At 38.6% G+C, this 24,108-nt stretch overlaps 1 protein-coding gene across 3 annotated transcripts in view; it reads left to right on the top strand.

Moving 5' to 3' along the window:
• BMPR1A (bone morphogenetic protein receptor type 1A) overlaps window positions 1–24,108 on the top strand; it is an 87,977-nt gene that overhangs the window by 11,748 nt on the left and 52,121 nt on the right. Inside the window, exon 1 of one of the 3 annotated variants that reach the window (XM_054831690.1) lies at window positions 12,475–12,493. The exons of the other annotated variants lie outside the window; for them this stretch is intronic. The gene's annotated coding sequence lies outside the window, so the exon portion shown is untranslated. Of the gene's footprint in view, window positions 1–12,474; window positions 12,494–24,108 lie in introns of those variants that run through there. 3 annotated transcript variants of the gene reach the window in all.

Genomic DNA, 24,108 nt, shown 5'->3' with positions numbered 1-24,108 from the left:
TGGAGAGGGAAATGGTGGTAGTAATCTATCAAACCTTGAATGAAATTAAGAAACTGATAGGGAATAGTTTTTCACCACTTTTTTTTTTTTTTTTCTCCATGGTATAAGGGAATGGCAGGTTACTAGCACAGTAAAACATGGTGTTTCTTTCCCTCCTCACAAGAGTTGCTGCCAAAATAGGTGACTGGGGATGAAAGCATTGTGCAGTTTGCAGTCGCGCAGATTTGTTGAAGGATGTGTCCGTTGATGGCAATAGCACAGTCACTTGTGTCCAGTTGTGGGTCAGGAACTACACAAGCTTCTGGACGGAGCAAGGGAGGAGGACTCTTTTTCTTCCTTCTTTCCCAGCTGGTCTGATAGCAGGCAGTGTCACAGAGTGCTCGGCTAGACATCTGCTACAGTGCAGTAGGCTAATTCGTATGCCTTTTATCACACCCACACGCACCCAGGCATGTCAGCTCCTCTGCTGTTACATTCAGTAGTGTCTGCAACGCCTACAACTTTTTTTTTATATTGCACTGGCATCTAGCTGCCTTCATTGACACATTAGTTGGGTTTGGTTTAATAATATTGCCATCAAAGATGAAGTAACATGTTTTTAGTGTCTGCCTTATCTCGAACGTTTTCTGTTCAGGCACCTTATTTTGCTTATTGTGGAAAGACTAATAATATAGTTTGCTAAGGACTGGAGCAGTGCAGCCAGATAAACTTCCATTGATGTCTGCAATGAAAATCTGCTATATGCATAACTAACTAGCAGATGAAGAGGGCAGTTCCGTGCTACAGACAAGCAAGCCTAGCAGCCGGGTACACTCGAAGGGCCAGTTCTACTCCCTGTTAACACCACCCATGTGCATCCTTGCCTTTTCCTTTACAGCAGACCGAGTGCCAGTGTTGCCATACAGAACAAGAGTGCCCCTTCCAGACGCGGCTTAGCTGTAGTGCAGTGTACGTGTGGGTAAGGCTGCTGTTTGGGAGTGTTACCTGTTTTGGAATGCTTTTTTTTTTTTATTAGCTTGAATAACAGTGATCCCATGTAACTTCTTAGCGTCTGTTGAGTATATCCCCCCTTCCCCAAAGCAAAAATGGGTTGAGCAGAAGCTTTACTTTCCCATCTCCACATTCCTCTTTGCTCTCCTCCTTTTGCAGTTGTGTTCTTTATTTTGTAGCTTTAAGTGTTTATGTCTCATGTAGCATATAAAGTTTTGGATTTTGGCAGATTCCTAATACCTAAAACTTCAAGGACAAGCTTCGTGTATCAGCAGACTTGAAGATTAGATGTTTGGTAAGATTATGGAGTGGATGTTACATTGTTTTGGTTTCAAAGGTCTTGAGCTGTGTTAATGTCCCCAGAGGTGAAGGATGTTATGATCAGAAGTGTTTAGTAAACTTTTTATGCCTGATAAGAGGAAGTCAATATGCACATGCCGTCCAGCCAGTGAGACATGTTGTTTGGTACCAGAGGACGTGGGAGGGAAGGGGAGAGAGAACTGTGGTTAGAGGAATATCAGTGGGGAAGTGCATATATTGCAAAGAACAGGGAGAGTGAAATGATACAGGATATAGGCAGAGAGCTGGGGCAGTTATGTTGGGAAAAGATATGTACCAAAATAGAACATAAATCGGTAGGAAACCAGGCCCTCCTAGATCCGTTGCTTGTAGTGCAATTTGTTTGATCTGTGATGACTTTTTTTTTTTCCTTCCCTGAATGAAGAGGAAAATTTGAGATGAAAGAATCACTTGAGGTAAAAGAACCAGAAATACCATAGGTGTGTGTTTGGCATCACTGCCAGGGCAGAAGGGATCAATTCAGCTGAGTTTTTTCTTCTGTTTTCCTTATGTAACCGAGGCTTAAGTGTAACAGAGAGAAAGCACAATAAAATCTTTATATAGCAGGGACAGATATAACAACATGTATGCTATTCCCAAATCCAAGGAGTTTTACAGAGTCGATCAAAAGGAGCTTAAAGTGACGTAGTATCTAGCAAGTGAAACGTGGATGCTCTTTTCTATGTATTACGCAAAGCTGGCCCAGCTATGAATGAGGAAATATATTTGAGAATTAAATATAGTCTTTTAAAATGTATTGTTCAAAGAACTGCTGCAGTAGAAGCAGAAGACTAGCATTTGGACAATGGGCATAATGGAATTAAATGCCATCTTAACAGTGCAGTTGGTATGAGAGAATAATCTAAAAATACAATGTTGAAATGTCTGACAAGGTCATAGGAGTACCAATGCCGCCACATGTTTATATATTAGTATGTATGCAGTCCACACTCGTCCACCTACTGAACCCATTATACTGTAATAGAAAACAGATTCTGTATAAAATCTTGTTGCAAATTCACTTGGTTTTGAAAATGCTGGATTTGCTGAATGCTACTCTTTTGCACTGAATTTTCTTTTCAGGAGGAAGCAGCATCATCCAGAACTTGTGCTTTTGGAAGGTATATTAGGAAATATTTTATTCTCATGCAAATTTGCCAATACTGTTGAGTTTTTAATTTAGAATGCAAGTTTCTAAAAGTGTATTTTAAAAATAACTTTATTTAAAACAGTATTTTTGATACATCTTTCAGAAGATTGTTTCTGCTCTTGAAAGCAGTAACACGTTGACATGCCTTCGTTTGGCTAGACTCAAGATCTGCGCAGTTGTGTTAGAGATTGGTGTCTAATGTGGTACTTGCTAAAACAGTTAGTAACCCCTGTTGAAGCCGTCAGGATTACTTTGTATTTTCAGGACTGTCTTAATTTTCTTTATGTATAGTGCTTGTGTGAAATATCTCAATAATAGGTCTTGAGACCAAAACACAACCTGTGGGAGTGAGGGTGAAGTTTATGTGAAAAAAAGTTGCAACAAAGTACAACTACAGGGAGGATGCTAAAGGGTGGAACTGTTATATAGGCCTTCTGAAAGAGAATCAACACTAATAACTTCTTGCAGGTCATTTAATAGCTGTCAGGCAATCATGTTATGGTGTTTTGAGCTTCAGTTTTAATGTGTAAACATTCTTGCTCTTCCACTTCTAACCAACAATTTGAATAAATTTTATTCCAACTGAGTAAGTGTTATTAAATATATTTTAAAAGAAAAACAACTGATGATTTGTTAGAATATTTGGAGCATTTTCTGTTACCTTGAGGTTAATGGAGAAATGCTGAGTAAAACAGAAAATACTGCCAGTTAGAAATTTATGATCCTACTTTGAATTTTGGTTATTCAATAGAAATTATAAATCAGAAATAAATGATCCAGAAATAAATTCTGTAGATGAGTAACAGATAAGAGAGGTTCAGTCGGGGAAAGATTAGAGAGATTTAGTTGTGCATAAAATGAAAGATGAAATGTATCATATATGATACATACAAGCAAAATGACTGTATTTTGCCTGCTGTAAAATAACAAGAGGTCTTGCAAATATAAGTCAATATTTGCAGCAAATAAAAATATTTGTTTAAAGTGCTCATATTCTGTAAGTAACAAAGGCTTCTGAGTAGGATTTTTTGTTCTGACACATAACAATGAAACCAACCCTGCATTTACTTTGCCTAGAATATAAGCCTGCTGGTGGTGCTTTCAGTCCTTGACCTGCAAATAACCAAGGTCAAGAAATGTTCATGGTGGGGTTTTTTTGTAAATAGATTAGTATATTGAGAAGGGTGACTATTTTAATCATCTTGTCTACTCTAGGGTTTTTTCCAGATTTATGGAAGCCCCTATCATAGTGATATTTTACCTTCCTCACTAGATTCTCAGGTTTTAACATGAAAACACTGCTTTGGTTCAACATCTCTTAACGTTTAGAATTTGTTCCTATTTTGCAGTTGGGAACCAATACGAGAAACTGAGTGAAGGATCCTATCTACATCTAAAGACCCCTCAGCTCTGAATTTCTGGTTTTGACTTCTTAAATATATTTAAAAATCTAGGCCCAAAACTTGATAACAGTTAAGAGTTTCTGGCAGCCTCCGTTGATGGTGAGATGTGTTTTACATGGGCAGAGCAATTCTCCACATACAGTGTACACTGGCCAAAGGTCTCTTCCTGGAAGAGGTGCAGAAGAATTGCCACCCTTACCAGTGATTTGCGGTGTCATATTTAGTTAAGCCAACAAAAACATAAACCACCTCCTATGGAAATCACACAGGAGAAAGTCAGTGTGAGCTCCTCCTTGCCGCACAAGCCCTGAAGACTTGCCCCCCCCCCCCCCCCCCCCCCCCCCCCCCCCCCCCCCCGAGATACCTTGAGGGCTTTTTTCCTGTTCCTGATAGAATAAGATTTGTTAGTGTGTTTAATGAGTAAAAGTACTACTGCTGGAAAAACGTTTTTCAAGTTATTCTTTGTCTCCTTACACTGTGCTATCACTGGAATGATAATTTTTTTTTTCAAGTCTTTGTCTCTTATCTAGCAGGATAATGGTATCTTAGTAATTTCAGTATGTTCAGAATGGTAAAAATCTTGGCTATTTTGTTTACAGCAAAATACTTACTCTGAATTGCCACAGCCGTTTTTCATGCTACAGAAGTATTTTCTTTTAGAGAAAATAAGTGGAGACAGTTTGTGCATCTGTACGATCAGCACATATGTCCTCTTGAGGGGTAACTTTATTGTGTTTATTGTTACTTCTGTGCGTGTGTGGAATTGACCTGTTGTAGTGTCGTCGTATCCTAAATGAACTATAGGCATATAGTTTGAAAAATTAAGCGAATTCATAACAGAGTTGTCCCTTTCATTTGGGTTTATGAAGTGGCATTCTGGATGAAATTCTGTCTTAATGGATGTACATGAATGTTTTGGTTCTGAGAGGTAAGGCTTTTTAGATGAAAAAGAGCTATTCCCTATTCTTATTAATTCCTTACTTCTGAGTAAGATCTGTTCGTTTCTAAGGTTAGTGAAAGTCAGGTGAATTTTGAGTCAGGGTAGAGGTGAACTGAACAAACGAGACCTTCATGGCTTAACTAAGCAGCAATTGTTCCCAGAGCCGGTTGCTTGCGGCTGGCAGCACGCCGGGAAACAACCGGGCACCTCGGCTGTAACTGACAGCGCCGAGTGCGCCGTGCCGCAGCTCCTCCGCCTTACCTCAGGGAAGAAATATTTAACAAAAAATAAATAGTTTTCTTTCCTATTTCAGGAGAGGACACGAGCGGCTCTATTCCCTGCTAGGCAGAGCCGAGATGCCATTTTAAGAGGTTAAATGGCTTTCTAAATGCTGCGGGGCGGGAGGAGGGGCGGGCGGAGATCGGGTTACCGGCTCCGCATTCCAGCGCCGCCGCTGCGCGCCGGGGCCGGGCCCGTCCCCGCTCGGCAGCCCGAGACCCGGGGAGGTTCTCTTTAAAGGGGCCTGGGAAAGGGAGCCCAGCTCTCCTCCTCAAGCCGTTTCGGGCCCGATCTTACCGTCGCAGGCACTCTAGATGGGGGAAAGACACCATCGTCTAGTGTCTTTCATTTTTCGAGGATTTCGGGGTTTTGGGTTGGCTCCGAGTGAGGATGAGAACTTATTAGGATAGAGCTTGGCTTTGAAGTATTTTTAGATAGCAGAAATCCTTGTGGCTCTATTTAATTTTGCTTAGCTGTAACAGTGTTTATAAGGACTCTCTGGAAACAGATTATTGCGCTTAAAATATTTCTTTGAGAGCTAGAAAGTTAATTGTCTGGTGCATTAATTGCCTCCTTATTTTTCAAGTCGGTACCTATATTTACAGTATTATGTAAATTCTAAGTAAATATTTACTTTTTTCATGGAGATGTAGGTTTGTGTATTTTGCTTGTTTTCCCATCTCTTCCCATGGATACAAAATAGCAATTTGAAGTAATGTGTTTTAAAGATCGTATAATTTCCCTTTTAATGTTTGCACTGCAGCAGTACTCAGTTGTTTCATGGCAGAACAATGGTCGTGTACTTAGTGCAGACTTTTTAAAGCTTTCACCATTAAAAAAAAACAAAACAGGAGAATATCATTAAGGCTTTTTTGTAATAGAATTGTATTTGTATTTAAAGTTTCAAGTTGACTTTGGAACAGAATGCTCTGTGGAATATTTATTGTAGTTGTTAACAGTGCAAAGATACAGCAACGTCAGCTGATATCTACTCTCCCTGTAGGGTCATTAACACGTCTTGTGTACTTCTCTGAGGCTGCGTAAATATTTTCAGGTAAAAGAAACTAAGGAGGAAATCTTAATTTGAAACTCTGACCATGTTGTGGTTTTTGGTGTGTTCCCCCCCCACCCCCGTTTAATTCAGGTTCTAAATCATTCTGCCAGTCAGGTGTCCGTAACTGTTGACTTTTTTTCTTCTATCTTCTGTATGATATCACAAAAATGAGATAAATAACGACTCTAGATTTCTTTTAAGAGTTAAGTACAGCTTCATTCATGGGAAGGCTCAACGAGGGCATAAGACACCACATTTATTGCAGCCTAAATGATAAATACTGTATATCAAGTGCTGTGAAATGTGCAAAGAAAATCAACTGCAAAAATATCTTCTCTAGCAACTGGTTGGAGTTGTATTATTTGTAAATTAATACGAAGCTGTTAGATCATGGGATTTTTCTTCATGGCATGTAACCTCTTTGTAGCAAAAGAAGTAAAATGATCCTGGTTGTGGTTAGCAATGCAGCTCTCTTGTCAAAGGAATTCCTTTTATTCCCCTCCCTCCTCCCACAAATAAGAGCAATCACCCACTGAAATGGGGAGTCCTTTGTCAAAATTCTGCAGTTGTTTTAGTTAGAATGAAGCACTCGCAGAGAGTATCTTGTTCTGATGAAAATTCTTTCTGAGAGTTGCTGCTGCTTCATCCCTGAGCTCCCCCTAACTAAAGGGGTCAAACTGTTTGTTTCTGTTTCACTGCAGGGAGTCTTTTGTGCCTTTTACCTCTCCCAGAAGTGTCTCTGGTACAGGTTGGAGAATTTTTCTTCTCCTCAGCCTGAACATGAAAAATCTAGTCTCAACTGGTTACTGTCCACAAGTTTAAAATCTGAACATAAACTTTTTGGGAAGATTGAGTTTACCCTGAGGTCAATAAAATTTTACCTTGGAGCAAAAATGAAAATGGATGCCATATCTCATTTTCTTAGTAAGACTATATATAGTAAAAATAAATTGCTTGATCACCTCATGTACCCTTCAGCCAAATACTTCTCAGTGTTTTCTCAACTTATTGTGTCCCATGCTGTATTTTGAAATATGTGGCGCGTTGGTTAACAAATATGTTTATTACCAAAAAGCAATATGCAGTGGATGCAGCTGCTGTTGAGAATATATAAATGTAACTGATATATAAAAAAACCCAAAACCCCACACCTTTTTGTTTCTGTTCTGATATGTACATCTATAATGGGTTTCAGTGCAGTTCAGATAGTTTCATTATTTTCAAACTGAGATCTCAGTATGTATAATGCCTAGAAGTGAAAAAAGGACTATAAACGCACATATAATGTATTTTCCTTAGGTGCTTGTGCCAGTTCAGAAACTTCAAGTAGTCTAACTGTGATGGTGAAGCCCCTGTGCTGAGATCCAGGGTAAATTAACAGATGCAGAGCTGTGGGTAAAATTGTATCACCAACACTCAACTTCTGCTGTAGTTGAAATAGAATGTAGTTGCTGAAGTCACGCTGTAAGTTAGCAACGAACATATCTGAATTATGTTGCTTCTGCCCACGCATAGCTTACCTTGCAAAATGTTTGCATAGATCTTCATAAAAACACTTCCCTTGATCTGCCGTGGCAAGCAACAAAATTATTTTGGCAGTAAAGTAACGTGGTATTTGAGTTAACAACCTTGCAAAGGAAGGATATGCTGTATGTTTCTAGTGCTGCTCTCGCTGTAAAACTCCCTCAGTTATTTGTTCACCTATCTGATAGGGCAGTGAGATAATGGGTGGTTCTGCACCTTTCACTTCTTTTGTTATATTCTATGTAGCAATTGTGGTGACCAGGTTAAGTCATTTCATTGTCCTGATCTGTCAGAAATCCAGCCTATCAAAAAACAAACCCAAACCAAAACAAAAAACCCCAACACCAAAATCATCTCATCAGTTATTTGAGGAACCTCATCCTTTGGTTCCATGGGATACTAGCTCTGGTCTGCAACTGGGAAGAGAATAGTGGAATCAAGACTAAACCTTTTGGTTTTAGCTCACTGTTCTACTGAATTAGAACAGAAATCATAGACAGCAGGCTGCAGGCTCGGTCTTCCCGGCCTGGGTCCCCCAGTATAAGAGAGAGACTGATGCAATGGCGTGGCCTGCAGCAGAGGGGCTGCTAAGTGCCAGGTGTGTGTGCGTTCAGCCTGCAGAAGGCTGAGGAATGATCTGTTTGTTGTCTTCAGCTACCCGATGGGTGTTTTAGAGAAGGCGGAGCTAGAGTCTTCCCAGGAGTGCATGTTGAAAGGATGATAAATTAGTGGTTACAAGTTACAGCAAGGTAATTTCTTACTGGATTAAAAAAAATAATTAGAATGGTGAGGTACTGGGCATGTTGCTGAGAGAGGCTGCAGAACTGCCATTCTTGGACATGTTCAAGGTGTTACTGGACAAAGTCCTGAGCAGCTTAACTTAACCTTGAACTTGGCTTTGTGTTGGGCAGGAGGTTGGACTAAGTAACTTCTAGAGGTCTCTTCCAACTTCTGTGAGTTGATAGCTCTATCTGACAGCAACTTGGATGTGTGGGCTTGCCAATTCATGTGAAGCTGTCACCTTGTCTTCCTCTGGAGCTCTGACAGTTGTTTTTTTTTTCTCTGATCTGATTTCTAACCCAGCCTAATAGGTTGCTTGGTTGGTCCTTTTTAACTGGCATCGTTTTACTTGACTGAGTTAGTGAATGGAGGACCGGAGCAAAAATTGCTTGGCCTTGTTCAACACCAGTCATATTAGTTTATCTGGCTGCAGTGGTTAAATTTGATTTGTATTGTGTATTGGGGTTGAAATGAAAACTGGAACTTCAGTGTATAATTTGCAAGTGTACCACCGTCTTCCTTTTGTCTCACAATTGAGTGAAGAACTCGGCTAATGGATGTGGCAATGAGTGATGGCCCTTTTTTAGAGTCAGATTGATGGGCTTTTCTAGTAGATCTTTCTTTAGAAGGAGACTTCACAGATTTTTTTTTTTTTTTTCAATTCACTTCTAAAATTAGTTACTTGTAACTAAGGTTTCTTTATTTCAGATGGCCCGAGTTCTAGCTTTGTAAAGGTCTAGGTTGGGGCATGAAGAACTATGCAGACTATTTTTTCTGTTTATCCCGCATTTGTGGTAGTCTTCTATTCCCTGATTTAAGTCTATCTTTATACAGAGAACTGAGGCATGGGAGCTGCCAAATAGTTTAGTGCTACAGGCTATCTGAAAATCTCAATCTGAATATTTTGTCAGTCAGAGCTATTGGATGGATGCCTAGCATTTTTTTTATTTTATTTTTCAGTCTGACCGCTTAGTTGTCCAAATATTTGGGCTCCTATTTTATTTTAAATCTTAGCATTTGTATTAGCAGAACTGTGCATAATCTTGCACTACAGCCATCACTATTTACGTTTTTTTAAAATTATGGGTGTTTGTGACCTGGGAAAGATAACATAATATGATGGATGTTAAATGTTGTTTGTTTCTAACAGCATATTTGAAACAATGGAAAGACTTTAAAAAATGTCGAAGTTCTGAAGTGTTTCTTCTGTTAGTGTTAGATTTGGCAGGGATTCACAAACATGAGAAACAATTTGCCAGTTAAGGAGTAACTCTTAACGTACTTCTTGTGAGTCCCATGATTTTTCTGCAAATGTTAAAGTCCTATTGTAGGACTTAAAAGGTGAAAGTTTACTTCAAAGTGAACTAAAAGTGGTTTTCTTCCTTCCTTTTGTGAGGTAGGATATGAAATGGCTGTAGGTTGAACTGTTGGCCTGTAAGCAATTACTTTTATATAGATATAATCGAAAACTGACAGCAAATTTTTTTTCAGCATGAGTTTAGGCACATCAGGTATTCAAACTCAAGAAAGGACAATGGTATCATTTCTGCAAGAATATGTAATACATTGTGACAGGTTTTGAATTGGTATTCTGGCTATCTGCAAGTTTTGTGCAAGTAAATCATTACATTCTTTTTCCAGTTGGATTTTTCTTGGCCAGGTTATCAAATGTGAATGTTATCAATCAACTCCACAGAATCCTTTTTATTTAAAATTTTAAAATCAAATAGTTGAAGAAACTGTGTTGGAACTTGATGGGGGACCAGAAGCTTTAAGGTAGATTACTAAACTAGAGAAAATTCCCCAAATACTAAAGGCAAGAATCTTTCACCTGTTCTTTGTATATTTTCCAAATATCAACTGCATACTGGCATTAAATAAGATCTCTTAGCCTGTCCTCTTGTTACTACTACTTTCAATTTTGACTGTTTGAACAACAATTTCTATACTGCACATACATAAATGTATGAAGGTAACTTCAAAGGACCAGTATTAGCTTGCAAGTCATGTTTACTTGTAAGATGGTTCATGTGAGTTAAGCCCGAAACCAGAATATTCGTAAATCATAGAATGGTTTGGGTTGGAAGGGACCTCCAAAGATCATCTAGTCCAGCGCCCCTGTGGTGAGCAGGGACATCTTCAATCAGATCAGGTTGCTGAGAGCCCCATCCAACCTGACCTTGAATGTTTCCAAGGGTAAGGCATCTATTACCTCTCTGGGCAACCTGCGTCAGTGTTTCACCACCCGCATCACAAAAAATTTCTTCCTTATATCTAGTCTAAATCTACAGTCTTTTCGTTTAAAGCCCTTATCCCTTGTCCTATCACAGCAAGGCTTGCTTAAAAGTTTGTCCCCATGTTCCTTTATTTGTTTACATTGTGCATTGTTAACAATTGTGCAACTCTACCTTCTTTTCTATAGCCTGTTTTTTTCCCCAAAACATCATTAGAAAGTGGAAATACAAGCATTTTGTATCTTTCTTGGCTTTTATTTAAAACTGTGCATTTGATGTTTTCCTTTTTGTTACTGTTTTTAATTAAAATTTATTGCAACATCAATAAGAAATAGAATGGATCTGTGAACTGGAAAGCTTTCTCAAATATGGCTGTAGTTTTGTAAAAGAAAACTCAAGAAAATGTCAGGCAAATAACAACTATTTTTTTTTTTCATTAGATGGCGGGTTTTTTTGTTTTGCTTTCCTCTTGTATTAATTCAAGCTTTAAAAAACCTGTCCATTTCCTTGGATTTCTTTGGAATTTTGAGCTTTCCTCTGTGTCTTTTGGGGGCGGGGTGGGGTGTGTATCATTTAAATTTGAATGATCAATTTAAGTATCGTTACTGTCAGAAAGTAGAGGTGCTCTTGCAGAGGATTAGCTAATGAAAGAAGTTAAAATTGTTCCTTCCCTGATATATTCTTTGTAACAGCTGTATTTGAAAATTTTCTCATATAAAAAGTGGCTTTTTTATTATTTTTAGTAGCACATAAACTGAATAGCATCACAGGGAGCCTTTTTAAGGAGGATAAAATAAAGATAATAAGATAAATGTAATAAAGATAAGACCAGATTATAGGCAACTTCCCATTATAATTGTTGTCTGGTGTTTCTTAGTACTGCAGTAGCAGAAATCATGATTTTAATAGTTCCTAGATTCTCCATAAACTATTTTAGTTTCACTGTTGCTGACAGTGGCTTGGAAAGCGCTTTATCTGCTTTTCAGTGGTAGCTGCATATCCTGGTGGTGCTGTATAATTGGTGTTTCACACAATTATTTGTCCTAAAAAATAACATCAGAACAGTCTAAAGTATTAAATGGGCTTTTCTGTTTGTTCAGTGTCATATCCTGTCACGCTTTAAAGCAAAAAGAAGCCCTTGTAGCTTATCAAAATACATCCAACTTTATATCTGAAGTTAGAGCTTAAGCTGTGAAAACTTCTAAAATTTACAACCACATGAAAGAAATAGCAGTTGACTAAAGAGTGTAAGAATTGTAAAAATCTAAAATTATTATTTTTTTAAAAATGTAGAAAATATTTAAAAAAATAATCCAGGTGCTGAAAGACCTGTAGAAAAATAATGTACTATTACTGTGCAATAATGGAAAAGTTGTTTGTAATTACTTCATGTGCAGTAGACAATTTGCTTTTTCGGATGCTGCTCTGTAGAGTCAGTGTATCTGAAGCAGCATGGCAGGGCTGAGGAGCTTTGGGGTGAGTACTTGCCTTGCTCTACAGCTTGGCTGAATTCTGGAGTATTTAAACCTGTCTGGAGAGGAGCAGTAGCTAAAACAAAGCTGTTCTCTCTCCACAACTTTTCCTTACCTCTGTCATTATCCTAAACAATCCCCTTCCTCTTCATCCCATTCAAAGTATAAATATTTTCTGTTTTTTAATTATTTAAGACACCTTCCTATATATGTTGCTGATAAATTTTTCTTTGTTATGACCTTTGAAGCTGATGGAGTGTGAAATATTGTTCTTCCTCCTCCTGTTGATATACCTTTGAAAGTCTTATCTATCAACTTGAACAGAAAGGTATCGCTTCATCCTACTAGTGTTTTCCCTGTATTTGGCATAATATATTCTGTATCTCTAAGAGCATCTTGATCATGCAGTTTTCAAATGATCAGGTGTCTTTTTTTTTTTTTTTTGAGGTGTTTGTTGTTTTTTTTCTCTCCAGAGGCAGGTAATAGGGTTCTAAGGCTGCTTTTCAGTTTGATCAAATCTAGGATCAAGTTACAAGTAGTGTGATAAGAATTACATATCTGAACTGTTGCTATTTTTCAGTATCTAAGAATGTTCCTCTTGAGATACCTTATAAATATTTTGCTACTTTTAACAAGGAAGAGCCATGAGCAGGTCTCAGCTTATTTAACAAAAGAAAACACAACCCCACAACCAGCCAAGAAGACTGTGCTTCCCCCAGACCAGTTTGCTGGACTGTGCATAGAAGAACTGATGCTGTCATTGTACAAATTGCAAGGTATTAGGTTCTGTTGACAAAGAGATAAACTTTACCTGAGTGAGCATGTAGACAAGGAAAGCCTACAAGCTCTTCATTCATCAGAATTCTTGAATGTTTGAATCTTTTAAGTTTTTTGAGCTGTATCTTGGAGACGACATATTTGGGGGGTTGCCTCCTCCCTCCCAAGTTGGCTCAGGAAACACAAAATAACCTGAGGCCTTTGCAAGCCTTGGTAAGAGTTAGCAGTCCTGTTCAAGGACACTATTAGGAGTTCTTGTTTTGGGTCTTGCATATGTGTCCCATGTCATCATTGTTTCCTCCTGATGTTCCCCACTCTCTTCTCCGATTTTGGGAAAAGCCAAGACCCATGTAGTCTGATGTATATGGGATTTTGGCTGGTTGACAGTCTAAAACTCATTTAATCAGATCACTGAATTATCATATAACATTCTGGTTTATTAGAGGCAGACATCCTGTATTTTAAAGAACTTGAGAATTTCTGGGTCTCGCCTGACTTCCAAACATACATGCACAAGCAAAATATATTACAGCATCTTGAGCTTACCCTTTCCTGGGTTTTGTGTAACTTCAAACTTTTTTGTTATTACCCCAGATATTCTTTTTCTTTCTAAATAAGGATGAGTTAGATTATGGAGATGCTTATATTACACTAATGGCAGGCATCTGCTCTAGTGACTGCCAGAATATGATTGCATGCTTCTTTGATCAAGATTTAGTTGCATTGCTTAGATCTTTTAAGTTCTGTTTTCTTTTTAAATATAAAGAGCTGTAAGCTTGTTACTGAGTTGTTGTGTGGTTCTGTTTAAATATACTTAAATATTTGTTCTATTTTAGTTTTGAGAATATACTAATGTGAGAAGGAGTGTGCAAGAGTACTGCTTTATTCAGCAGAACTTATGTTTAAACATATGGATTTCTGCTCACTTTAGTAACTTTTATTGTTTTATCTTGTGACTCTTTTAGAGCCAGAAGAACCAGATCAGACTTTCTAATCTTCCTCATGTACTTGAAAGCTGTTTCCTGACTTGCAGTCATGTATGCTTCAATAAATCACTTGAAGTAAATGCAGGAACATATTTGGGGTTCATACTTTCTTTTGCAGAATCTTCCACTGTTAATGCAATCCCAAGAAAACAACTTGGGTTGAGTTGGTAGGACTGATGGTTAGGAAAGCTGTGTACTTCTATGGGGCAATGTGAAAGATACTCCTATAAACAGAGCCTGCTGCTGCATGGCTGTGTAATTCTGTGTCAATGTTAGTCATTTTCAAAGCTACTTATGAAAAGGTGGAAGGTTGTTTCATCCTTCCTAACATTCTGTGGTTTATAAGGAAGGGGCTACAGAAATAGCATTTCTTGATGTTCTTTTACATTTTAAAAACATTGGAATGCTGAACTTGTTCCTTCTTGGATTTTAAGACATGTTATCTTAAAAATTTTAAATCCATAACCTATACATTTTTCCTGCAATTGTTTGTTCCAACAATTGCATTTCAGATTTGAACAAGCAAAAATGGTCATAACAGAGTGTATATATCTCTTCCTTTTATAATTTTGTTTAATTGCATGGTATACATATGGGAGTTTTAATTGATGTACCTTGCTGTAAAAAGAAAACGGGCAAAATGTAAGTAACCAATCCTTTGTAAAACACTTCAGGAAAACTGACTTTTTTTCTGTTTGCTTTCAATTTGCTCTTGGACAGCTTTTCACCTTTATTCACCTGAATAAGGAAGCTGCTACCCTGAACCGGGATTCGTTTCTATTTTCAATAAATGCTCTTGGAAACTATCCCATGTTGAAATCTATCAGCACTCACAACTGTCTTGCATTCTTGTCAAACAGGGAATGCTGAAGTTCCAGTAAGTCATTAGTGGGCTGAAATTTCTTTCTGCAAAGACTAAGGAAATTCAGAGGCTCTCTGGTTTGGTGGGAATGATGTTATGCTGAAAAGGCCTACCTGAAGACTGCTGCTTCAGTTGCATTGTTATTATCTGTTTAAAGTATGAAAGTATTCCAAAGAATGCTCCTGTTGCTGAGGTTTGTAAGTCATATGCAAGTTTGTCACTTGAGCATACACCTAGATGAGGCTAAATTTCTTTAGAGCCCAAGAGGTATTCATCTGCAGTTTACTTTTTACTTTTACTTTACTTACAGCCCTTTACTTGCTGAATATGAGTAGTGCTATGTATAGTCTGTATCCTGTATTACAGAACATTAAAACACAGAAACATGAGAGAGAAGATAATCTGACAACCTTAGATGGAAGTCTTGTTGCCTTCCCCAAAATATCACAGTATTGATTGCTATTTTATAAATAGTTCTATAAGTTGCTTAGAAGGAGGAGACAGCTGCTCTATGGACTAGGATAGTAGGTAAAAATATTTAGCTGCAATTTTGCCTGTATAATTTTATAAAATATATGTCATGCATTTGAAGTGTTAAATCAGCTGAGGCTCATATAGAGCTTTAGCATAGCCTATAAAGAAGCTACTAATGTTAAACATTTTGATGGTTCTTTTATTTCTTTTTCTATTAACCCTGGTACTTGCTTGACAGTTTAATAGAATCCAGATGATTCTCAGTGTGGAGAGGGACAGAGGTTACCTCTATATTTGAACTCCTGAACTCCTTTTTGCATTTTTTCTTGGTTAAAGTAAGAATTTTGTTCATTTACTTGGATAGGAAATGAAATCTCCAAGTTAAGGGAACACACAAAGATGCTCTTGTTTTTCTTTCTCTTGAATATCGCAGAAAATAATAATAATGGTGCAGTAATTACTTAGTATAATTAACAGTTTAAAATGTATCTGTAAAATTTATTTTAGCTTGTTGTGAAATGATATACATTATAGGGTGTAATAATGTATACATCTGAAAGAGCTCTACTTCCATCTTTTTTCAAAGATTTTTTTAAAATTTGAATATTAATTTTCAACAAATGGGGCAGTGCTGGAAAGATAAAAGCTCTTCCTGTAATGGTCCATGCTCTGTGCAATGGAACTGTATCTCCACTAAGTTCAAAGTGGTGTCTGAACAGAGGTGTGTGTGTTGTTTTCAGGTTTGAGGAATTTGAGATAGTTTTCTGTTCATGGATTTCAGGGCAAAAGGAAACCCAAATAAATGCCTACCCCAGTGTGCCGTAAATGCACTTAACTGTAATATATCCAGTATACCTTTAGCAGTCTTCTTGCAATGGAGAATCCACTGCAGTCATGGGTGAATCAGTCTATAATTGATAACTCTTTAAAGTGTATTTCCTGTTTGAATTTGCCTTCACTAAATAGAAAAAGCTGCCAGTGTCAGAGGGCTTGGGTGGGTTTTTTTCCTGTATTTGTTAGAAGTCACTTTAGAGCAACAGTGTCAAGTATCTTAAGTTTCTTGCAGCAGGGCAAGCTTTCCAGAACTAAAATAAACATGAAATTTTCAAAACCGTTATTGAACAATGTAACTATCACAAATGTACATATTTCCCTGATGGTCTCTCTCACTGTTGGTGGAAAAGCTTTTCTATTATTCTTTATGCCACTCCGGAACACAGACAGTGAAGTCTAACCTACTTTCTCCACCTCCCAAGAATAAAGTAACTTCTCATTTGGAGTGTATTTTGCTATAAAGCATGTATTAAAATGCGTGGTCATATTTCAGGAGTCTTCTCCCACCCAAACTATGCTTAATTGGCAAAAAAACATTTTATACCTGTTTTCTCCCTTTTGCCCTTTCTTCCATGAGCCTTTTGCTCAAAAGTGACATGTCTTCAGCAAGTGCAGCAGAGAGTGATCACTTGTACTCAGGTCTATCTTGGAACACCCTGTTCATCCACAACTTGTAAGATGATACTTTAACTTCTATGTTAGTCTACAGGTGTATAGGTATTAGTATATTATTATTGTATAGGTATTAGTATATTATTAGTATAGCAGAGTGTCCCTGCCCAGAGCAGGGGGGTTGGAACTAGATGATCTTTAAGGTCCCTTCCAAGCCAAACTGTTCATGATATTAAAATGTGTCTGAAGGAAAGCATCTGTCAGTTAAGTTTGTTAGCGTATGTCAGCATTGTCAGAGTGGTTAAAGGTGGGTGCGGAGTTCTCGGCAGGCTTAAGCACATGGGTGCTTTTTAGCTCGGGTGGTAACATACTTCTGGTGTCTGTAGAGCTTTGTTGACAAAAACCTCTCCCTGGCTGAAGAAGCTATGGATTTAATTTAGCCATTCTTTTTAAAGTGCTTTTTTTCAGGATAAAGCCCTGTGTTTGTTCATAGAAGGTGGTTTTGCTATATAAAACAAACCTGTTCCCAGGCAGTTAACCAGAAGAGATCTGTATTGTTCTCTGTAAGTGGCCTGTCACCAGCATTTACCACACTTTTTTTTCTAAAAAAAAAAAAAAAAAAAAAGGCTTAGTTTTCTTTCAGATCCTTGATGAGGGCACCAGTACTCCTGTGCATTTGGAGAGGAGAATTTGAGATGCAATGAACTGGAATTATTTACTGTTACTTCTGAATGTATAAATTGGTTGGAAATGCAAGAGGCCAATTAGATATTTAGATAACTATGCAGCATGTCCAAGAACCTGGTGTTTTGAGTTTTCCTGCCCTGTGTGTGTCTGTGCCCTTCAGGTCTATTCTTTATGTAGTATTTTTTTCACAAATCTGTCATTAGAAATCTTAGGTCAAGTTGAAAGGGTCTATGATTTGGTGGCCAAAGAGCTACAGGCAGTATGACATTCCTGCATTCTGAATGTAGAGTGGCTTAATGGCTGAAATGGCTGAAGACTTTTGAGCACCTTAGTCTCTATGCCAGAATACCCATGTGTATTATGTATTACTTCTTACATGGGTCAGCATTGCCTTATTCTAAGCTGTTCACCTTAGCTGGAGCAGAAGTTGAGGCCATGGTGGCCTGAGTTTAGACATGCAAATCAAGTTCTCTATCATCATGCAAGTGGTAAGCATGGAAATTCTTTTTATGGTCGTACCTTCTATGATCCTAAAGAGTAAAAGGATACTTTAGCAGTATCCAGTTTGTTTTATTGCTTAGGATTTTTCTTCTAATTCCCCTAATTAGTTCTTTTCTGAAATAACAATGTTTGAAGAAATTGAAGAAATTTGAAGAAATGACCTAGTGTACAGGAATAAGTCCCTAGTGTAAACTTCTGATTCTGTAATTATAGCTTTCTTTTGAGTTGGTTTGTTTTTTGTTTTTGTTTTTTTTTTAATGTGTAGCCTCTTTTACAAAAAAACCCGACTCCTGTTTTCTGGGGATGAGACCAATAGTTGTCTGAATAACAGATCAGTCTTACAGTATCAGGAGGAGTACTACCCTGGTTTTTTTTTAAACAGATGGAGGAATGTTCAGTCCACTTGAGATCAGATACAAACAAATTACCACCAAGGTAATTTCATATGGTTTTCTGGATTATAAAGCACTCTTTCACTTTTCCTTATATATAGAAGAGGGGGTTTGTACCACTGAATTACAAAAAATGATAAAACTTTTAGTTCTGTATCTTCTCTGCCAAAGACTTACAGTTGTTTAAGTAACATCAGTTAATTGCAGAAAGCTAGAACATTCCTTTAGATATCCACGCGGAACATTGTGCGTTAGAAGAATATTGGATTATGACTTTCTGAAGTTTTATCCAAAAGGATCTAATACCACGGAAATACCTAAATGTTAGATACTACACTTGGACCAAATGAATTCTGAAGTTGTCTAGAATAATTTGAATTACTTTTATATGCCTTTCTTTTTGTTTTGTTTTACAGTATTGTATAGTTAATGACTTAGAGCAGGAGACTGCTGCGATGTCTTTTATCTTTAGCTAAAAGCTGTTGTCTGCAAAAGGCCCCTGTGCTTGGCTGTCTCCTCTAAGGGCTTTTTTTTGGGAGTTTGGTTAGTCTCCAAATGTCCTATCACTATTTCACAGAAATTAGGTTGTATTCTGGGGAATATGGATGGGCCTACTGGGAACCAAACCTTATATGTTTATATTTATATATCCTTATATAGATGATTGTCAACTAGCTGGAATCTCCAAAGGATGCACAGATCTTCTGTGGCATTATAAGCTGCCCCATCTGCTTCCTATTTGAGCATCCTTATTGTAGTCAGTTTTTCCCCAAGCAGAACTGATAAGTCATAACTAGTCTGAAGGAAAACACTTTGCAATACATTTTAATAAAATTATAGTATTGAATAAAGTATGACTAATTAATTAGAGAAAATAAAGTATGCATTTGGTTTTTTATCACTAGGGATTACATCGATAGGAGACTAAATTTAGGGTTTAGTGTATAAATGTGAATGCTTTTCTCTATGTTCTTGATACGATGCACACTGCATGAATTTCATCTAAGTGTACGTTCCTTGCTTTTGTAGTCACTGCCAATTTTAAGATTTAATGATAGTTGACTGATTCTTTCATTTTACTTTACAATGGTGGAAACAAATGCAAATTTTAAAGTTTATATGTTTTAGCAGAACTTAAACAGATTTTATTGAGCGAGGCAAGAATTCTGTGCTTTTGTGTGTCTAATGCCAATAAGATTTTGGTTTCAGTACAGGCCATTTAATAGAATATGTGCATTTTTATAGCTCCGGGGCAAAAAAATAAATGTTCAACTCTGTCTCTGTGCCAGCTGCTAACTTCTGGACCTTAAGATTTCCATATTTTTTTAAACTAGTTCTCATCGCTGACAACTAAAATGCGTGATGACTGACCTTCAACTGTTCTCTGTCTGTCAGATCCAATAGGGGAAAGCATTCATACTTTGAGTGTTCTGTTTTGAAAGACCGAGTTATGACAGAGACATAGGTGTTTATGTTGCTTTTGGGGAGGAACGCTTTTGAGCTAGTAAAGAAGTGGGTTTATGACTTTTAGAAGAACGTTAGTTATAAGGACTCTTGGTACTTAAAGTCTGTTTAAACTGCCAAAAATGTCTAGATGTGTTTGTATTCTCATATCTGAATGAAAAAGTAATTTTTGAGCTCCAGCACATGTTGCATTGACTCCCACAGGAGTGTTATTTTACTCTTGAATGTTAGAGTGTAGTCCACATCATTTTCTGCAGGAAAACTTATGTACCTGATAAGTCTGCTCATGGTGAAGGCCTTTAACCGTTTGGGGAGAGGGGGATGTCTGAGGTGTCTCCTGATTTTCTTAAAGGTGCTGTCATGTTTCCATGTGTTCAGAGCTGTTGAGATGATGGCTCTGACTTAGTGGTTTGCTGTGTTCCTTGTCAGAAATTACCAACCCCACAAGCTGTGTTTAATACAATTCTGTGTAGCTATGTGTATTGGGTTTGCATGGCAAGGTTTTGGTAGCGGAGGGGCTACAGGGGTGGCTTCTGTGAGAAGCTGCTAGAAGCTTCCCCCATGTCCAATAGAGCCAGTGCCAGACGGCTTCAAGACGGACCTGCTGCTGGCCAAGTGGTGCGACGGTGGTAGCACCTCTGGGATAACATAGTTAAGAAGGAAAAAAGAACAAAAACAGATGGCAGTTTTTGCAGCCAGAGAAAGAAGTAAGAATATATGAGAGGAACGACTCTGCAGACACCAACATCAGTGAAGAAAGAAAGGGAGGAGGTGCTTCAGGCACTGGAGCAGAGATTCCCCTGCAGCCTGTGGAGAAGGCCATGGTGAGGCAGGCTGTCCCCCTGCAGCCCATGGAGGTCCACGGTGGAGCAGATACTCACCTGCAGCCCGTGGACGGCTCCCACGCTGGAGCAGGTGGAGACACCCGAAGGAGGCTGTGACCTGTGGGAAGCCCACACTGGAGCAAGCTCCTGGCAGGACCTGTGGCCCCATGGAGAGAGGAGCCCACACTGGAGCAGGCTTGCTTGCAGGACTTGTGACCCTGTGGGGGACCCACGCTGGAGCAGTCTGTTCCTGAAGGACTGCACCCTGGGGAAGGGACCAGTGCTGGAGCAGTCCATGAACTGTAGCCCATGGGAAGGACTCACGTTGGAGAAGTTCATGGAGGACTATCTCCTGTGGGAGGGACCCCATGCTGGAGCAGAGGAAGAGTGTGGGGAGTCCTCCTCCTGAGGATGAAGGAGTGGCAGGGACAACATGTGATGAACTGACTGCAAACCCCATCCCCCTGCACTGCCCAGGGAGAGTAGTTAAAGAATTTGGGAGCAAAGTTGAGCCCAGGAAGAAAGGGGGGGGGGATTTTGATTTTTATTTTTATTTGGTTTTATTTCTCATTATCCTACTCTGATTTGATTGGTAATAAATTAAACGAATTTCCCCAAGTCGAGTCTGTTTTGCCCATGATGGTAATGGATGAGTGATCTCTCCCTGTCCTTATCTCGACCCACAAACCTTTTATATTTTCTCCTACACCACACAGGCAGAGGTATAAGTTAATGTGATAGAACTTTAGTGCAGTTTTGGAATCTCGTTTGCACTATTGTATTTTGATAGTGCCCAAGACCATAGGATTTTAAAGTTGTGGCAGAAGTTTGGTTTGTTTTTTTTTTTTAAATCAAAGGGTTCCTGAAAATGTTTCTCTCAGTTTGATTTACTCTGTAAAAAGACAAATTGAAGAAATATTTGACCTTTTACAGGAATCTTAGGGGGAGGGAGGAGAGGATCACCTATCAAAATGTGGTCTAGTATGTCCTGCGGCACAGGCAGAAGCTAGATTTCATTGGCTCTTTTGTCAGAGAAATTGAAGTCTGGGCAGCATTCCCAGGATCAGTATTATGATAAGAGTGCGCGCTTCTGGGTCTGTGTGCCAAATGATCAAATTTTATTGTTGCTTCCATCCACGCAAGGCAACCTATTAGCCAGGTGGCGACTAGGGCCCAGTGAGGGTCTGAAGCATGCTAGGAAAGTTGATTATGAAATGTGCCTGGTGGTTAAACAGCATGGAGCCTAGGTATTTTTTTGATAAATTTCTGGATCTCAGGAAGGCTTGTGAAGTCCAGGGTATCACAACTAACCTTATATTTTCAGGGATGTCAAGTGTAGCAGAAGACTTAATTGTGGGGCCAGCCTGTCTTCATCCTGAGAGGAAGTTTAGGTTGTGGATAGAGGAGCTTTCGGTGGGTACCTCCAAAGTTGAGGTAAAACAGTTGAGTTCTAGATCTCTCTTGGAAAGCAAAAATACTTGTTAGCAAACTGTTTCGGATACTTGGAGGGCTGTGGGATATGATGAAAGAAGGAGTTGCACAGTGAAGGCTTTCGCCCAGTTGTTTTTTTGACAAAGCTTGGCAAGTCAGATTCTGACTTGACCTATCCATGCTGAATGAACTGTCTGGCTTTCATGTGTCACCAGTGCTGCATATTCCTTTGAGGGTGGCCTACTATATAACCGCTTTTGTTTTAACAGCGAGCTGTTGTCAAATTCCTTTTAGCCCCAACGTATGGAGAGTCAGCTGATTTTTCAGCCTTCTACTGGCTCGTTGGACGAAGAACATTTAAGATGACTGAGGAGTACTGCATCTTCACTGGGAGTGCAGAGCCTGCTCTCAGCACTGCAGGCTGTGGAGTCCTTCAGATGACTCCAGATGATGTATGCCAAAATAAAATATTCAAGATATCCTCTAAGAAATCAAGAGGCTTAAGCTCTTTCTACTATAGGAAATGACATTTGCCAGGACAAAGTAAAAGCCTGGTGGAATTTTCTGGCCCTGCTGCTGAGGCAGACTTTTGTTATGGGTCGAAGGAGGTTTATGTCTGGATTCTCATGGTCCCAGTAATGAACTCCTTGTGTCACTAGATGCTGTGGAGAGTACGGTGCATTGCGATTTATGCAGATTCATGTAATTCTGGAAAGTGCATTCTGTCTGTCTGGTACTGCACAGTCCCACCTTACTCAGGAATTTATTTGTGTTGTAATACTTCTAGATATGTCCTAGGGCAATGAGTTTTCAGGAGCTTGATTGTGTAGAACACTTTGTCTTATATCTCAGCAGGAAACTCAGATGATGAAAACAGAAATGTGTAACGAGGGCAGGGAGAGTACCTAGCTGTGAAGCAGTATGTTGGTCCTTCAGATATTACCCGTTCAGCATGTCTTCTTTCTGTGTGAGCTTGCATGGTTGTAGGGCCTCAGAAGAAAAAGCTCAGGTTGTTCTGGGGCACAGATTCTCCCCTATGTAAAAGAACCAAATGACGTGACATGTCTGATAACCCCTGCGTATACAAGTTCTTTAAGGACCTGGAAGAGCAGCTGTCTCTGTTCTGCAAAAAAGCTATGTCCACGTGCTAAGCCTCATCCGTTGATTTAACTTCCAGCTAATAATGTTCATGAAATAAATAAAAAATAATGTCTCAGTAAGAAGACAGTTGCGTGCCTCAGAGAAGAAATTTTTCCGAAAAAGCGGGAGACCTGACTTTAAAAAAAGCAGTTGTTTTTTTTTTTTTAATTGTGCAGATTTGTCCTATATATTCTGTCAGACTGGAAATGAAAGGTCAATCTTTTGCATTAGATGTATCCTGAACTAATTTAAGAGTCTTGATCAGATATATAAAAAGACCAAGCCACTGTAATACACGTGTGAGTAATAGTATGACATGAAGTGCTGGAATTTTTATTATTCCTTGCATTTTTATTACCTTGCAAGAATAACCTGGTGATTGTTTATTAAAACTCAGGGGAACACAGGCATAAAATTAATTTTAAAAATTAGTTTTCATATAGGTATATTTTTACTTAAGTGATTATGAATTATTTTGAATTAGCTTACCTCAAGGACTGGATAAATGTGCTTGAACCATATTTCAGGCTCTTATTTCCCATCTTGCTACCTGGAAAACTTGGTGATCAAAGGCTGCAAAGTGATATGCTTGCTCAGCCAGTTCATTTCGTTTCATATAACGGTCTCACTGAATTTGGAAGGACTGCTTGTTCAATGAGATGTATTTGCTCCTATACCTTCACTGTTCCACAGACAAAACCACTAAGCCCCAAATGTGCCACAGGCGGTAGATGATTGCTCTTTCCAGCATGCTGTGGGGTTTTTCTCATGTGTAAATTTGTTGAAAAGGTTTTCATTGAGAAATTAATATCCTTGGACAGAACTTTGAAGTAGGATTTAGAAATTTGGTATGGTTACTTTCCCTTTAAAATTCCACTCAAATTTCACAGCTATAATAGACTTCTAAAAGCAATATACTCACTATTTTTCAAATTCTTTCTAGCTTACAGCAACTCTGG

Source organism: Grus americana, chromosome 7 (assembly GCF_028858705.1).
Source record: "Grus americana isolate bGruAme1 chromosome 7, bGruAme1.mat, whole genome shotgun sequence".
In the NCBI taxonomy this organism is placed as follows: Eukaryota; Metazoa; Chordata; class Aves; order Gruiformes; family Gruidae; genus Grus; species Grus americana.
The sequence above is the reverse complement of the archived record's forward strand: the minus strand, read 5'-3'. Positions and strand labels throughout refer to the sequence as shown.